Genomic DNA, 17,450 nt, shown 5'->3' on the forward strand with positions numbered 1-17,450 from the left:
CAAGACGCGCCCCAAGGAGCTTCTATCCACATGTCAACAATGGGTCTTACTGAGGGCCTCCATGAGAGAAGCCCAAGCAAGACGCGCCCCGAGGAGTGTCTGGCCACATGTCAACACTGTGTCTGACTGAGCGCCTCCAGGAGAGAGGCCCAAGCGAGACGCGCCCCGAGGAGCGTCTTGCCACGTGTCAACACTGGGTCTGACTTAGCGCCTCCAGGAGAGAGGCCCAAGCAAGATGCGCCCCGAGGAGAATCTTGCCACGTGTCACCACTGGGTCTGACTGAGCGCGTCCAGGAGGGAGGTCCAAGCAAGACGCGTCCTGAGGAGCGTCTTGCCACATGTCACTACTCGGTCTGACTGAGCGCCTCCAGGAGAGAGGCCCAAGCAAGACGCGCCCCGAGGAGCGTCTTGCCAAATGTCACTACTCGGTCTGACTGAGCGCCTCCAGGAGGGAGGTCCAAGCAAGACGCGCCCCGAGGAGCGTCTTGCCACATGTCACTACTCGGTCTGACTGAGCGCCTCCAGGAGAGAGGCCCAAGCAAGACGTGCCCCGAGGAGCGTCTTGCCACATGTCAACAATGGGTCTGACTGAGGGCCTCCAGGAGAGAAGCCCAAGCAAGACGCGCCCGGAGGAGCGTCTTGCCACATGTCAACACTGGGTCTGACTGAGCGCCTCCAGGAGAGAGGCCCAAGCAAGACACGCCCCGAGGAGCGTCTTGACACATGTCAACACTGGGTCGGACTGAGGGCCTCCTTGAGAGAAGCCCAAGCAAGATGCGCCCCGAGGAGAGTCTTGCCACACGTCAACACTCGGTCTGACAGAGGGCATTCAGGAGAGAGGCCCAAGCAATACGCGACCCGAGGAGCGTCTTGCCACATCTCACCACTGGGTCTGAATGAGCGCCTCCAGGAGAGAGGCCCAAGCAAGACGCGCCCCGAGGAGCGTCTTGCGACATGTCAACACTGGGTCTGACTGAGCACCTCCAGGAGAGAGGCCCAAGCAAGACGCGCCCCGAGGAGCGTCTTGCCACATGTCACCTCTGGTTCTGACTGAGCGCCTCCAGGAGAGAGGCCCAAGCAAGACGCGCCCCGAGGAGCGTCTTGCCACATGTCAACAATGGGTCTGACTGAGGGCCTCCAGGAGAGAAGCCCAAGCAACACGCGGCCCGAGGAGCGTCTTGCCACATGTCAGCACTCGGTCTGACTGAGCGCCTCCAGGAGAGAGGCCAAAGCAAGACGCGCCCCGAGGAGCGTCTTGACACATGTCAACACTGGGTCTGACAGAGGGCCTCCAGGAGAGAGGCCAAAGCAAGACGCGCCCCGAGAAGTGTCTTGCCACATGTCACCACTTGGTCTGACTGAGCGCCTCCAGGAGAGAGGCCCAAGCAACACGCGCCCCGAGGAGCGTCAGGCCACATGTCACTACTCATTCTGACTGAGCTTCTCCAGGAGAGAGGCCCAAGCAAGACGCGCCCCGAGGAGCGTCTTGCCACGTGTCAACACTGGGTCTGATTGAGGGCCTTCTGGAGAGAGGCCCAAGCAAGACGCGGCCCGAGGAGCGTCTTGACACATGTTAACACTGGGTCTGACAGAGGGCCTCCAGGAGAGATGCCCAAGCAAGACGCGCCCCGAGGAGTGTCTTGCCACATGTCACCACTGGGTCTGACTGAGCGCCTCCAGGGGAGAGGCCCAAGCAAGACGCGCCCCGAGGAGCGTCAGGCCACATGTAAACAATGGGTCTGACTGAGGGCCTCCAGGAGAGAAGCCCAAGCAACACGCGGCCCGAGGAGCGTCTTGCCACATGTCAGCACTCGGTCTGACTGAGCGCCTCCAGGAGATAGGCCAAAGCAAGACGCGCCCTGAGGAGCGTCTTGACACATGTCAACACTGGGTTTGACTGAGCGCCTCCAGGAGAGAGGCCCAAGCAACACGCGCCCCGAGGAGCGTCTTGCCACATGTGAACACTGGGTCTAATTGAGCGCCTCCAGGAGAGAGGCCCAAGCAAGACGCGCCCCGAGGAGCGTCTTGCCACATGTCACTACTCGGTCTGACTGAGCGCCTCCAGGAGAGAGGACCAAGCAACACGCGCCCCGAGGAGCGTCTTGCCACATGTCACCACTGGGTCTGACTGAGTGCCTCCATGAGAGAAGCCCCAGCAAGACGCGCCCCGAGGAGCGTCTTACCACATGTCACTACTCGGTCTGACTGAGCGCCTCCAGGAGAGAGGCCCAAGCAAGACGTGCCCCGATGAGCGTCTTGCCACATGTCAACAATGGGTCTGACTGAGGGCCTCCAGGAGAGAAGCCCAAGCAAGAAGCGCCCCGAGGAGCGTCTTGCCACATGTCAACACTGGGTCTGACTGAGCGCCTCCAGGAGAGAGGCCCAAGCAAGACACGCCCCGAGGAGCGTCTTGACACATGTAAACACTGGGTCTGACTGAGGGCCTCCATGAGAAAAGCCCAAGCAAGACGCGCCCCAAGGAGAGTCTTGCCACATGTCAACACTGGGTCTGACAGAGGGCATCCAGGAGAGAGGCCCAAGCAATACGCGCCCCGAGGAGCGTCTTGCCACATGTAAACAATGGGTCTGACTGAGGGCCTCCAGGAGAGAAGCCAAAGCAAGACGCGCCCCAAGGAGCTTCTATCCACATGTCAACAATGGGTCTTACTGAGGGCCTCCATGAGAGAAGCCCAAGCAAGACGCGCCCCGAGGAGTGTCTGGCCACATGTCAACACTGTGTCTGACTGAGCGCCTCCAGGAGAGAGGCCCAAGCGAGACGCGCCCCGAGGAGCGTCTTGCCACGTGTCAACACTGGGTCTGACTTAGCGCCTCCAGGAGAGAGGCCCAAGCAAGATGCGCCCCGTGGAGAATCTTGCCACGTGTCACCACTGGGTCTGACTGAGCGCGTCCAGGAGGGAGGTCCAAGCAAGACGCGTCCTGAGGAGCATCTTGCCACATGTCACTACTCGGTCTGACTGAGCGCCTCCAGGAGAGAGGCCCAAGCAAGACGCGCCCCGAGGAGCGTCTTGCCAAATGTCACTACTCGGTCTGACTGAGCGCCTCCAGGAGGGAGGTCCAAGCAAGACGCGCCCCGAGGAGCGTCTTGCCACATGTCACTACTCGGTCTGACTGAGCGCCTCCAGGAGAGAGGCCCAAGCAAGACGTGCCCCGAGGAGCGTCTTGCCACATGTCAACAATGGGTCTGACTGAGGGCCTCCAGGAGAGAAGCCCAAGCAAGACGCGTCCGGAGGAGCGTCTTGCCACATGTCAACACTGGGTCTGACTGAGCGCCTCCAGGAGAGAGGCCCAAGCAAGACACGCCCCGAGGAGCGTCTTGACACATGTCAACACTGGGTCGGACTGAGGGCCTCCTTGAGAGAAGCCCAAGCAAGATGCGCCCCGAGGAGAGTCTTGCCACACGTCAACACTCGGTCTGACAGAGGGCATTCAGGAGAGAGGCCCAAGCAATACGCACCCCGAGGAGCGTCTTGCCACATCTCACCACTGGGTCTGAATGAGCGCCTCCAGGAGAGAGGCCCAAGCAAGACGCGCCCCGAGGAGCGTCTTGCGACATGTCAACACTGGGTCTGACTGAGCACCTCCAGGAGAAAGGCCCAAGCAAGACGCGCCCCGAGGAGCGTCTTGCCACATGTCACCTCTGGTTCTGACTGAGCGCCTCCAGGAGAGAGGCCCAAGCAAGACGCGCCCCGAGGAGCGTCTTGCCACATGTCAACAATGGGTCTGACTGAGGGCCTCCAGGAGAGAAGCCCAAGCAACACGCGGCCCGAGGAGCGTCTTGCCACATGTCAGCACTCGGTCTGACTGAGCGCCTCCAGGAGAGAGGCCAAAGCAAGACGCGCCCCGAGGAGCGTCTTGACACATGTCAACACTGGGTCTGACAGAGGGCCTCCAGGAGAGAGGCCAAAGCAAGACGCGCCCCGAGAAGTGTCTTGCCACATGTCACCACTTGGTCTGACTGAGCGCCTCCAGGAGAGAGGCCCAAGCAACACGCGCCCCGAGGAGCGTCAGGCCACATGTCACTACTCACTCTGACTGAGCGCCTCCAGGAGAGAGGCCCAAGCAAGACGCGCCCCGAGGAGCGTCTTGCCACGTGTCAACACTGGGTCTGATTGAGGGCCTTCTGGAGAGAGGCCCAAGCAAGACGCGGCCCGAGGAGCGTCTTGACACATGTCAACACTGGGTCTGACAGAGGGCCTCCAGGAGAGAGGCCCAAGCAAGACGCGCCCCGAGGAGTGTCTTGCCACATGTCACCACTGGGTCTGACTGAGCGCCTCCAGGGGAGAGGCCCAAGCAAGACGCGCCCCGAGGAGCGTCAGGCCACATGTAAACAATGGGTCTGACTGAGGGCCTCCAGGAGAGAAGCCCAAGCAACACGCGGCCCGAGGAGCGTCTTGCCACATGTCAGCACTCGGTCTGACTGAGCGCCTCCAGGAGATAGGCCAAAGCAAGACGCGCCCCGAGGAGCGTCTTGACACATGTCAACACTGGGTTTGACTGAGCGCCTCCAGGAGAGAGGCCCAAGCAACACGCGCCCCGAGGAGCGTCAGGCCACATGTCACTACTCATTCTGACTGAGCGCCTCCAGGAGAGAGGCCCAAGCAAGACGCGCCCCGAGGAGCGTCTTGCCACGTGTCAACACTGGGTCTGATTGAGGGCCTTCTGGAGAGAGGCCCAAGCAAGACACGCCCCAAGGAGCGTCAGGCCACATGTCACTACTCAGTCTGACTGAGCGCCTCCAGGAGAGAGGCCCAAGCAAGACGCGCCCCGAGGAGCGTCTTGCCACATGTCAAGAATGGGTCTTACTGAGGGCCTCCAGGAGAGAAGCCCAAGCAAGACGCGCCCCGAGGAGCTTCTTGCCACATGTCAGCACTCGGTCTGACTGAGCGCCTCCAGAGGTGACATGTGGCAAGACGCTCCTCGGGCCTCTCTCCTGGAGGCGCTCAGTCAGACCCAGCGTTGGCATGTGTCAAGACCCTCCTTGGGGCGCGTCTTGCTTGGGCCTCTCTCCTGGAGGCGCTCAGTCAGACCGAGTGCTGACATGTTGCAAGACGCTCCTCGGGGCGCGTCTTGCTTGGGCCTTTCTCCTGGAGGCCCTCTGTCAGACCCAGTGTTGACATCTGTCAAGACGCTCCTCGGGGCGCGTCTTGCTTGGGCTTCTCTCCTGGAGGCCCTCAGTCATACCCATTGTTGTCATGTGGCAAGACGCTCCTCGGGGCGCGTCTTGCTTTGGCCTCTCTCCTGGAGGCGCTCAGTCAGACCGAGTGCTGACATGTGGAAAGACGCTCCTCAGGGCGCGTCTTGCTTGGGCTTCTCTCCTGGAGGCGCTCAGAAAGACCCAGTGTTGACATGTGACAAGTCTCTCCTCGGGGCGTGTCTTGCTTGGGCCTCTCTCCTAGAGGCGCTCAGTCAGACCCAGTGTTGACATGTGGCAAGACGATCCTCGGGGCGTGTCTTGCTTGGGCCTCTCTCCTGGAGGCCCTCTGTCAGACCCAGTGTTGACATGTGGCAAGACGCTCCTCAGGGCGCGTCTTGCTTGGGCCTCTCTCCTGGAGGCCCTCTGTCAGACCCAGTGTTGGCATGTGGCAAGACGCTCCTCAGGGCGCGTCTTGGTTGGGCCTCTCTCCTGGAGGCGCTCAGTCAGACCCATTGTGACATGTGGCAAGCCCTCAGTCAGACCCATTGTTGACATGTGGCAAGACGCTCCTCGGGGCACGTCTTGCTTGGGCCTCTCTCCTGGAGGCGCTCAAACAGACCGAGTAGTGACATGTGACAAGTCTCTCCTCGGGGCGCGTCTTGCTTGGGCCTCTCTCCTGGAGGCGCTCAGTCAGACCCAGTGCTGACATGTGGCAAGACGCTCCTCGGGGCGCGTATTGCTTGGGCCTCTCTCCTGAATGCCCTCTGTCAGACCGACTGTTGACATGTGGCAAGACTCTCCTCGGGGCGCATCTTGCTTGGGCTTCTCTCATGGAGGCCCTCAGTCCGACCCAGTGTTGACATGTGTCAAGACGCTCCTCGGGGCGTGTCTTGCTTGGGATTCTCTCCTGGAGGCCCTCAGTCAGATCCATTGTTGACATGTGGCAAGACGCTCCTCGGGGCACGTCTTGCTTGGGCCTCTCTCCTGGAGGCGCTCAGTCAGACCGAATAGTGACATGTGGCAAGACGCTCCTCGGGGCGCGTCTTGCTTGGACCTCTCTCCTGGAGGCGCTCAGTCAGACCGATTAGTGACATTTGGCAAGACGCTCCTCGGGGCGCGTCTTGCTTGGACCTCTCTCCTGGAGGCGCTCAGTTAGACCGAGTAGTGACATGTGGCAAGACGCTCCTCGGGGCGCGTCTTGCTGGGGCCTCTCTCCTGGAGGTGCTCAATCAGACCCAGTGGTGACACGTGGCAAGACGCTCCTCTGGGCGCGTCTTGCTTGGGCCTCTCTCCTGGAGGAGCTCAGTCAGACCCAGTGGTGACACGTGGCAAGACGCTCCTCGGGGCGCATCTTGCTTGGGCCTCTCTTCTGGAGGCGCTAAGTCAGACCCAGTGTTGACACGTGGCAAGACGCTCCTCGGGGCGCGTATTGCTTGGGCCTCTCTCCTGGATGCCCTCTGTCAGACCCAGTGTTGACATGTGGCAAGACTCTCCTCGGGGCGCGTCTTGCTTGGGCTTCTCTCATGGAGGCCCTAAGTCAGACCCATTGTTGACATGTGTCAAGACGCTCCTCGGGGCGTGTCTTGCTTGGGCCTCTCTCCTGGAGGCGCTCAGTCAGACCCAGAGGAGACATATGGCAAGACACTCCTCGGGGCACGTCTTGCTTGGGCCTCTCTCCTGGAGGCGCTCAGTCAGACCGAGTAGTGACATGTGGCAAGACGCTCCTCGGGGCGCGTCTTGCTGGGGCTTCTCTCAAGGAGGCACTCAGTCAGACCAAGTGTTGACATGTGGCAAGACGCTCCTCGGGGCGCGTGTTGCTTGGACCTCTCTCCTGGAGGCGCTAAATTAGACCCAGTGTTGACATGTGGAAAGACGCTCCTCGGGGCGCGTCTTGCTTGGGCTTCTCTCCTGGAGGCCCTCAGTCAGACCCATTGTTGACATGTGGCAAGAAGCTCCTCGGGGCTCTTCTTGCTTGGGCCTCTCTCCTGGAGGCGCTCAGTCAGACCGAGTGCTGACATGTGGCAAGACGCTCCTCGGGGCGCGTCTTGCTGGGGCCTCTCTCCTGGAGGCGCTCAGTCAAACCCAGTGTTGACATGTGTCAAGACGCTCCTCGGGCGTTTCTTGCTTGCGCCTCTCCTGGAGGCGCTCAGTCAGACCCAGAGGTGACATGTGGCAAGACGCTCCTCGGGCCTCTCTCCTGGAGGCGCTCAGTCAGACCCAGTGTTGGCATGTGTCAAGACCCTCCTTGGGGCGCGTCTTGCTTGGGCCTCTCTCCTGGAGGCGCTCAGTCAGACCGAGTGCTGACATGTTGCAAGACGCTCCTCGGGGCGCGTCTTGCTTGGGCCTTTCTCCTGGAGGCCCTCTGTCAGACCCAGTGTTGACATCTGTCAAGACGCTCCTCGGGGCGCGTCTTGCTTGGGCTTCTCTCCTGGAGGCCCTCAGTCATACCCATTGTTGTCATGTGGCAAGACGCTCCTCGGGGCGCGTCTTGCTTTGGCCTCTCTCCTGGAGGCGCTCAGTCAGACCGAGTGCTGACATGTGGAAAGACGCTCCTCAGGGCGCGTCTTGCTTGGGCTTCTCTCCTGGAGGCGCTCAGAAAGACCCAGTGTTGACATGTGACAAGTCTCTCCTCGGGGCGTGTCTTGCTTGGGCCTCTCTCCTGGAGGCGCTCAGTCAGACCCAGTGTTGACATGTGGCAAGACGCTCCTCGGGGCGTGTCTTGCTTGGGCCTCTCTCCTGGAGGCCCTCTGTCAGACCCAGTGTTGACATGTGGCAAGACGCTCCTCAGGGCGCGTCTTGCTTGGGCCTCTCTCCTGGAGGCCCTCTGTCAGACCCAGTGTTGGCATGTGGCAAGACGCTCCTCAGGGCGCGTCTTGGTTGGGCCTCTCTCCTGGAGGCGCTCAGTCAGACCCATTGTGACATGTGGCAAGCCCTCAGTCAGACCCATTGTTGAAATGTGGCAAGACGCTCCTCGGGGCACGTCTTGCTTGGGCCTCTCTCCTGGAGGCGCTCAAACAGACCGAGTAGTGACATGTGGCAAGACGCTCCTCGGGGCACGTCTTGCTGGTGCTTCTCTCATGGAGGCACTCAGTCAGACCCAGTGTTGACATGTGGCAAGACGCTCCTCGGGGCGTGTCTTGCTTGGACCTCTCTCCCTGAGACGCTCAGTCAGACCCAGTGTTGACATTTGGCAAGACAGTCCTCGGGGCGCGTCTTGCTTGGGCCTCTCTCATGGAGGCCCTCTGTCAGACCCAGTGTTGACATGTGTCAAGACGCTCCTCGGGGCGCGTCTTGCTGTGGCTTCTCTCATGGAGGCACTCAGTCAGACCCAGTGTTGACATGTGGCAAGATGCTCGTCGGGGCACGTCTTGCTTGGGCCTCTCTCCTGGAGGCGCTCAGTCAGACTGAGTAGTGACATGTGGCCTGACGCTCCTCGGGGCGCTTGTTGCTTGGGCCTCTCTCCTGGAAGCGCTCAGTCAGACCAAGTGGTGACATGTGGCAAGACACTCCTCGGGGCGCGTCTTGCTTGGGCATCTCTCCTGGAGGCGCTCAGTCAGACCGAGTGCTGACATGTGTCAAGACTCTCCTCGGGGCGCGTCTTGCTTGGGCTTCTCTCCTGGAGGCCCTCAGTCATACCCATTGTTGACACGTGGCAAGACGCTCCTCGGGGCGCGTATTGCTTGGGCCTCTCTCCTGGATGCCCTCTGTCAGACCCAGTGTTGACATAAGGCAAGACGCTCCTCGGGGCGCGTCTTGCTGGGGCCTCTCTCCTGGAGGTGCTCAATCAGACCCAGTGGTGACACGTGGCAAGACGCTCCTCTGGGCGCGTCTTGCTTGGGCCTCTCTCCTGGAGGAGCTCAGTCAGACCCAGTGGTGACACGTGGCAAGACGCTCCTCGGGGCGCATCTTGCTTGGGCCTCTCTTCTGGAGGCGCTAAGTCAGACCCAGTGTTGACACGTGGCAAGACGCTCCTCGGGGCGCGTATTGCTTGGGCCTCTCTCCTGGATGCCCTCTGTCAGACCCAGTGTTGACATCTGTCAAGACGCTCCTCGGGGCGCGTCTTGCTTGGGCTTCTCTCCTGGAGGCCCTCAGTCATACCCATTGTTGTCATGTGGCAAGACGCTCCTCGGGGCGCGTCTTGCTTTGGCCTCTCTCCTGGAGGCGCTCAGTCAGACCGAGTGCTGACATGTGGAAAGACGCTCCTCAGGGCGCGTCTTGCTTGGGCTTCTCTCCTGGAGGCGCTCAGAAAGACCCAGTGTTGACATGTGACAAGTCTCTCCTCGGGGCGTGTCTTGCTTGGGCCTCTCTCCTGGAGGCGCTCAGTCAGACCCAGTGTTGACATGTGGCAAGATGCTCCTCGGGGCGTGTCTTGCTTGGGCCTCTCTCCTGGAGGCCCTCTGTCAGACCCAGTGTTGACATGTGGCAAGACGCTCCTCAGGGCGCGTCTTGCTTGGGCCTCTCTCCTGGAGGCCCTCTGTCAGACCCAGCGTTGGCATGTGGCAAGACGCTCCTCAGGGCGCGTCTTGGTTGGGCCTCTCTCCTGGAGGCGCTCAGTCAGACCCATTGTGACATGTGGCAAGCCCTCAGTCAGACCCATTGTTGACATGTGGCAAGACGCTCCTAGGGGCACGTCTTGCTTGGGCCTCTCTCCTGGAGGCGCTCAAACAGACCGAGTAGTGACATGTGACAAGTCTCTCCTCGGGGCGCGTCTTGCTTGGGCCTCTCTCCTGGAGGCGCTCAGTCAGACCCAGTGCTGACATGTGGCAAGACGCTCCTCGGGGCGCGTCTTGCTTGGGCCTCTCTCCTGGAGGCGCTCAGTCAGACCCAGTGTTGACATGTGGCAAGACGCTCCTCGGGGCGCGTCTTGCTTGGGCCTCTCTCCTGGAGGCGCTCATTCAGACCCAGTGGTGACATGTGGCAAGACGCTCCTCGGGGCGCGTATTGCTTGGGCCTCTCTCCTGAATGCCCTCTGTCAGACCGACTGTTGACATGTGGCAAGACTCTCCTCGGGGCGCATCTTGCTTGGGCTTCTCTCATGGAGGCCCTCAGTCCGACCCAGTGTTGACATGTGTCAAGACGCTCCTCGGGGCGTGTCTTGCTTGGGATTCTCTCCTGGAGGCCCTCAGTCAGATCCATTGTTGACATGTGGCAAGACGCTCCTCGGGGCACGTCTTGCTTGGGCCTCTCTCCTGGAGGCGCTCAGTCAGACCGAATAGTGACATGTGGCAAGACGCTCCTCGGGGCGCGTCTTGCTTGGACCTCTCTCCTGGAGGCGCTCAGTCAGACCGATTAGTGACATTTGGCAAGACGCTCCTCGGGGCGCGTCTTGCTGGGACCTCTCTCCTGGAGGCGCTCAGTTAGACCGAGTAGTGACATGTGGCAAGACGCTCCTCGGGGCGCGTCTTGCTGGGGCCTCTCTCCTGGAGGTGCTCAATCAGACCCAGTGGTGACACGTGGCAAGACGCTCCTCTGGGCGCGTCTTGCTTGGGCCTCTCTCCTGGAGGAGCTCAGTCAGACCCAGTGGTGACACGTGGCAAGACGCTCCTCGGGGCGCATCTTGCTTGGTCCTCTCTTCTGGAGGCGCTAAGTCAGACCCAGTGTTGACACGTGGCAAGACGCTCCTCGGGGCGCGTATTGCTTGGGCCTCTCTCCTGGATGCCCTCTGTCAGACCCAGTGTTGACATGTGGCAAGACTCTCCTCGGGGCGCGTCTTGCTTGGGCTTCTCTCATGGAGGCCCTAAGTCAGACCCATTGTTGACATGTGTCAAGACGCTCCTCGGGGCGTGTCTTGCTTGGGCCTCTCTCCTGGAGGCGCTCAGTCAGACCCAGTGTTGACATGTGGCAAGACGCTCCTCGGGGCGCTTCTTGCTTGGGCTTCTCTCCTGGAGGCGCTCAGTCAGACCCAGAGGAGACATATGGCAAGACACTCCTCGGGGCACGTCTTGCTTGGGCCTCTCTCCTGGAGGCGCTCAGTCAGACCGAGTAGTGACATGTGGCAAGACGCTCCTCGGGGCGCGTCTTGCTGGGGCTTCTCTCAAGGAGGCACTCAGTCAGACCCAGTGTTGACATGTGGCAAGACGCTCCTCGGGGCGCGTGTTGCTTGGACCTCTCTCCTGGAGGCGCTAAATTAGACCCAGTGTTGACATGTGGCAAGACGCTCCTCGGGGCGCGTCTTGCTTGGGCTTCTCTCCTGGAGGCCCTCAGTCAGACCCATTGTTGACATGTGGCAAGAAGCTCCTCGGGGCTCTTCTTGCTTGGGCCTCTCTCCTGGAGGCGCTCAGTCAGACCGAGTGCTGACATGTGGCAAGACGCTCCTCGGGGCGCGTCTTGCTGGGGCCTCTCTCCTGGAGGCGCTCAGTCAAACCCAGTGTTGACATGTGTCAAGACGCTCCTCGGGCGTTTCTTGCTTGCGCCTCTCTCCTGGAGGCGCTCAGTCAGACCCAGAGGTGACATGTGGCAAGACGCTCCTCGGGCCTCTCTCCTGGAGGCGCTCAGTCAGACCCAGTGTTGGCATGTGTCAAGACCCTCCTTGGGGCGCGTCTTGCTTGGGCCTCTCTCCTGGAGGCGCTCAGTCAGACCGAGTGCTGACATGTTGCAAGACGCTCCTCGGGGCGCGTCTTGCTTGGGCCTTTCTCCTGGAGGCCCTCTGTGAGACCCAGTGTTGACATCTGTCAAGACGCTCCTCGGGGCGCGTCTTGCTTGGGCTTCTCTCCTGGAGGCCCTCAGTCATACCCTTTGTTGTCATGTGGCAAGACGCTCCTCGGGGCGCGTCTTGCTTTGGCCTCTCTCCTGGAGGTGCTCAGTCAGACCGAGTGCTGACATGTGGAAAGACGCTCCTCAGGGCGCGTCTTGCTTGGGCTTCTCTCCTGGAGGCGCTCAGAAAGACCCAGTGTTGACATGTGACAAGTCTCTCCTCGGGGCGTGTCTTGCTTGGGCCTCTCTCCTGGAGGCGCTCAGTCAGACCCAGTGTTGACATGTGGCAAGACGCTCCTCGGGGCGTGTCTTGCTTGGGCCTCTCTCCTGGAGGTCCTCTGTCAGACCCAGTGTTGACATGTGGCAAGACGCTCCTCAGGGCGCGTCTTGCTTGGGCCTCTCTCCTGGAGGCCCTCTGTCAGACCCAGTGTTGGCATGTGGCAAGACGCTCCTCAGGGCGCGTCTTGGTTGGGCCTCTCTCCTGGAGGCGCTCAGTCAGACCCATTGTGACATGTGGCAAGCCCTCAGTCAGACCCATTGTTGACATGTGGCAAGACGCTCCTCGGGGCACGTCTTGCTGGTGCTTCTCTCATGGAGGCACTCAGTCAGACCCAGTGTTGACATGTGGCAAGACGCTCCTCGGGGCGCGTCTTGCTTGGACCTCTCTCCCTGAGACGCTCAGTCAGACCCAGTGTTGACATTTGGCAAGACAGTCCTCGGGGCGGGTCTTGCTTGGGCCTCTCTCATGGAGGCCCTCTGTCAGACCCAGTGTTGACATGTGTCAAGACGCTCCTCGGGGCGCGTCTTGCTGTGGCTTCTCTCATGGAGGCACTCAGTCAGACCCAGTGTTGACATGTGGCAAGATGCTCGTCGGGGCACGTCTTGCTTGGGCCTCTCTCCTGGAGGCGCTCAGTCAGACTGAGTAGTGACATGTGGCCTGACGCTCCTCGGGGCGCTTGTTGCTTGGGCCTTTCTCCTGGAGGCGCTCAGTCAGACCAAGTGGTGACATGTGGCAAGACACTCCTCGGGGCGCGTCTTGCTTGGGCCTCTCTCCTGGAGGCGCTCAGTCAGACCGAGTGCTGACATGTGTCAAGACGCTCCTCGGGGCGCGTCTTGCTTGGGCTTCTCTCCTGGAGGCCCTCAGTCATACCCATTGTTGACACGTGGCAAGACGCTCCTCGGGGCGCGTATTGCTTGGGCCTCTCTCCTGGATGCCCTCTGTCAGACCCAGTGTTGACTAAGGCAAGACGCTCCTCGGGGCGCGTCTTGCTGGGGCCTCTCTCCTGGAGGTGCTCAATCAGACCCAGTGGTGACACGTGGCAAGACGCTCCTCTGGGCGCGTCTTGCTTGGGCCTCTCTCCTGGAGGAGCTCAGTCAGACCCAGTGGTGACACGTGGCAAGACGCTCCTCGGGGCGCATCTTGCTTGGGCCTCTCTTCTGGAGGAGCTAAGTCAGACCCAGTGTTGACACGTGGCAAGACGCTCCTCGGGGCGCGTATTGCTTGGGCCTCTCTCCTGGATGCCCTCTGTCAGACCCAGTGTTGACATGTGGCAAGACTCTCCTCGGGGCGCGTCTTGCTTGGGCTTCTCTCATGGAGGCCCTAAGTCAGACCCATTGTTGACATGTGTCAAGACGCTCCTCGGGGCGTGTCTTGCTTGGGCCTCTCTCCTGGAGGCGCTCAGTCAGACCCAGTGTTGACATGTGGCAAGACGCTCCTCGGGGCGCTTCTTGCTTGGGCTTCTCTCCTGGAGGCGCTCAGTCAGACCCAGAGGAGACATATGGCAAGACACTCATCGGGGCACGTCTTGCTTGGGCCTCTCTCCTGGAGGCGCTCAGTCAGACCGAGTAGTGACATGTGGCAAGACGCTCCTCGGGGCGCGTCTTGCTGGGGCTTCTCTCAAGGAGGCACTCAGTCAGACCCAGTGTTGACATGTGGCAAGACGCTCCTCGGGGCGCGTGTTAATTGGACCTCTCTCCTGGAGGCGCTAAATTAGACCCAGTGTTGACATGTGGCAAGACGCTCCTCGGGGTGCGTCTTGCTTGGGCTTCTCTCCTGGAGGCCCTCAGTCAGACCCATTGTTGACATGTGGCAAGAAGCTCCTCGGGGCTCTTCTTGCTTGGGCCTCTCTCCTGGAGGCGCTCAGTCAGACCGAGTGCTGACATGTGGCAAGACGCTCCTCGGGGCGCGTCTTGCTGGGGACTCTCTCCTGGAGGCGCTCAGTCAAACCCAGTGTTGACATGTGTCAAGACGCTCCTCGGGCGTTTCTTGCTTGCGCCTCTCTCCTGGAGGCGCTCAGTCAGACCCAGAGGTGACATGTGGCAAGACGCTCCTCGGGCCTCTCTCCTGGAGGCGCTCAGTCAGACCCAGTGTTGGCATGTGTCAAGACCCTCCTTGGGGCGCGTCTTGCTTGGGCCTCTCTCCTGGAGGCGCTCAGTCAGACCGAGTGCTGACATGTTGCAAGACGCTCCTCGGGGCGCGTCTTGCTTGGGCCTTTCTCCTGGAGGCCCTCTGTCAGACCCAGTGTTGACATCTGTCAAGACGCTCCTCGGGGCGCGTCTTGCTTGGGCTTCTCTCCTGGAGGCCCTCAGTCATACCCATTGTTGTCATGTGGCAAGACGCTCCTCGGGGCGCGTCTTGCTTTGGCCTCTCTCCTGGAGGCGCTCAGTCAGACCGAGTGCTGACATGTGGAAAGACGCTCCTCAGGGCGCGTCTTGCTTGGGCTTCTCTCCTGGAGGCCCTCAGTCAGACCCAGTGTTGACATGTGGCAAGACGCTCCTCGGGGCGCGTCTTGCTTGGGCCTCTCTCCTGGAGGTTCTCAGTCAGACCCAGTGTTGACATGTGGCAAGACGCTCCTCGGGGCGTGTCTTGCTTGGGCCTCTCTCCTGGAGGCCCTCTGTCAGACCCAGTGTTGACATGTGGCAAGACGCTCCTCAGGGCGCGTCTTGCTTGGGCCTCTCTCCTGGAGGCCCTCTGTCAGACCCAGTGTTGGCATGTGGCAAGAGGCTCCTCAGGGCGCGTCTTGGTTGGGCCTCTCTCCTGGAGGCGCTCAGTCAGACCCATTGTGACATGTGGCAAGCCCTCAGTCAGACCCATTGTTGACATGTGGCAAGACGCTCCTCGGGGCACGTCTTGCTTGGGCCTCTCTCCTGGAGGCGCTCAAACAGACCGAGTAGTGACATGTGGCAAGACGCTCCTCGGGGCACGTCTTGCTGGTGCTTCTCTCATGGAGGCACTCAGTCAGACCCAGTGTTGACATGTGGCAAGACGCTCCTCGGGGCGCGTCTTGCTTGGGCCTCTCTCATGGAGGCCCTCTGTCAGACCCAGTGTTGACATGTGTCAAGACGCTCCTCGGGGCGCGTCTTGCTGTGGCTTCTCTCATGGAGGCACTCAGTCAGACCCAGTGTTGACATGTGGCAAGATGCTCGCCGGGGCACGTCTTGCTTGGGCCTCTCTCCTGGAGGCGCTCAGTCAGACTGAGTAGTGACATGTGGCCTGACGCTCCTCGGGGCGCTTGTTGCTTGGGCCTCTCTCCTGGAGGCGCTCAGTCAGACCAAGTGGTGACATGTGGCAAGACACTCCTCGGGGCGCGTCTTGCTTGGGCCTCTCTCCTGGAGGCGCTCAGTCAGACCGAGTACTGACATGTGTCAAGACGCTCCTCGGGGCGCGTCTTGCTTGGGCTTCTCTCCTGGAGGCCCTCAGTCATACCCATTGTTGACATGTGGCAAGACGCTCCTCGGGGCGCGTCTTGCTTTGGCCTCTCTCCTGGAGGCGCTTAGTCAGACCGAGTGCTGACATGCGGAAAGACGCTCCTCGGGGCGCGTCTTGCTTGGGCTTCTCTCCTGGAGGCGCTCAGAAAGACCCAGTGTTGATATGTGACAAGTCTGTCCTCGGGGCGCGTCTTGCTTGGGTCTCTCTCCTGGAGGCGCTCAGTTAGACCCAGTGGTGATATGTGGCAAGACACTCCTCGGGGCGCGTCTTGCTTGGGCCTCTCTCCTGGAGGCCCTCTGTCAGACCCAGTGTTGGCATGTGGCAAGACGCTCCTCAGGGCGCGTCTTGGTTGGGCCTCTCTCCTGGAGGCGCTCAGTCAGACCCATTGTGACATGTGGCAAGACGCTCCTCGGGGCGCGTATTGCTTGGGCCTCTCTCCTGGATGCCCTCTGTCAGACCGAGTGTTGACATGTGGCAAGACTCTCCTCGGGGTGCGTCTTGCTTGGGCTTACCTCATGGAGAACCTCAGTCAGACCCAGTGTTGACATGTGTCAAGACGCTCCTCGGGGCGTGTCTTGCTTGGGCCTCTCTCCTGGAGGCGCTCAGTCAGACCCAGTGTTGACATGTGGCAAGACGCTCCTCGGGGCGCGTCTTGCTTGGGCTTCTCTCCTGGAGGCCCTCAGTCAGACCCATTGTTGACATGTGGCAAGACGCTCCTCAGGGCACGTCTTGCTTGGGCCTCTCTCCTGGAGGCGCTCAAACAGACCGAGTAGTGACATGTGGCAAGACGCTCCTCGGGGCGCGTCTTGCTGGGGCTTCTCTCATGGAGGCACTCAGTCAGACCCAGTGTTGACATGTGGCAAGATGCTCCTCGGGGTGCGTCTTGCTTGGACCTCTCTCCCTGAGGCGCTCAGTCAGACCGAGTAGTGACATGTGGCAAGACGCTCCTCGGGGCGCGTCTTGCTTGGACCTCTCTCCCTGAGACGCTCAGTCAGACCCAGTGTTGACATTTGGCAAGACACTCCTCTGGGCGCGTCTTGATTGGGCCTCTCTCATGGAGGCCCTCTGTCAGACCCAGTGTTGACATGTGTCAAGACGCTCCTCGGGGGGCGTCTTGCTTTGGCCTCTCTCCTGGAGGCGCTCAGTCAGACCGAGTGCTGACATGTGGCAAGAAGCTCCTCGGGGCGCGTCTTGCTTGGGCTTCTCTCCCGGACGCCCTCAGTAAGAACCATTGTTGACATGTGGCAAGACGCTCCTCGGGGCGCGTCTTGCTTGGGCCTCTCTCCAGAAGGCCCTCAATCAGACCCAGTGTTGACACGTGGCAAGACGCTCCTCGGGGCGCGTCTTGCTTGGGCCTCTCTCCTGGAGGCGCTCAGTCAGACTGAGTAGTGACATGAGGCCTGACGCTCCTCGGGGCGCGTGTTGCTTTGGCCTCTCTCCTGGAGGAGCTCAGTCAGACCAAGTTGTGACATGTGGCAAGACACTCCTCGGGGCGCGTCTTGCTTGGGCCTCTCTCCTGGAGGCCCTCTGTCAGACCCAGTGTTGACATGTGTCAAGACGCTCCTCGGGGCGCGTCTTGCTTGGGCTTCTCTCCTGGAGGCCCTCAGTCAGACCCATTGTTGACATGTGGCAAGACGCTCCTCGGGGCGCGTCTTGCTTGGGCTTCTCTCCTGGAGGCGCTCAGAAAGACCCAGTGTTGACATGTGACAAGACGCTCCTCGGGGCGCGTCTTGCTTGGGCCTCTCTCCTGGAGGCCCTCTGTCAGACCCAGTGTTTACATGTGGCAAGACGCTCCTCCGGGCGCATCTTGCTTGGGCCTCTCTCCTGGAGGCCCTCAGTCAGACCCATTGTTGACATGTGGCAAGACGCTCCTCGGGGCGCGTCTTGCTTGGG

Source organism: Nothobranchius furzeri, chromosome 17 (assembly GCF_043380555.1).
Source record: "Nothobranchius furzeri strain GRZ-AD chromosome 17, NfurGRZ-RIMD1, whole genome shotgun sequence".
NCBI classification, from domain to species: domain Eukaryota; kingdom Metazoa; phylum Chordata; class Actinopteri; order Cyprinodontiformes; family Nothobranchiidae; genus Nothobranchius; species Nothobranchius furzeri.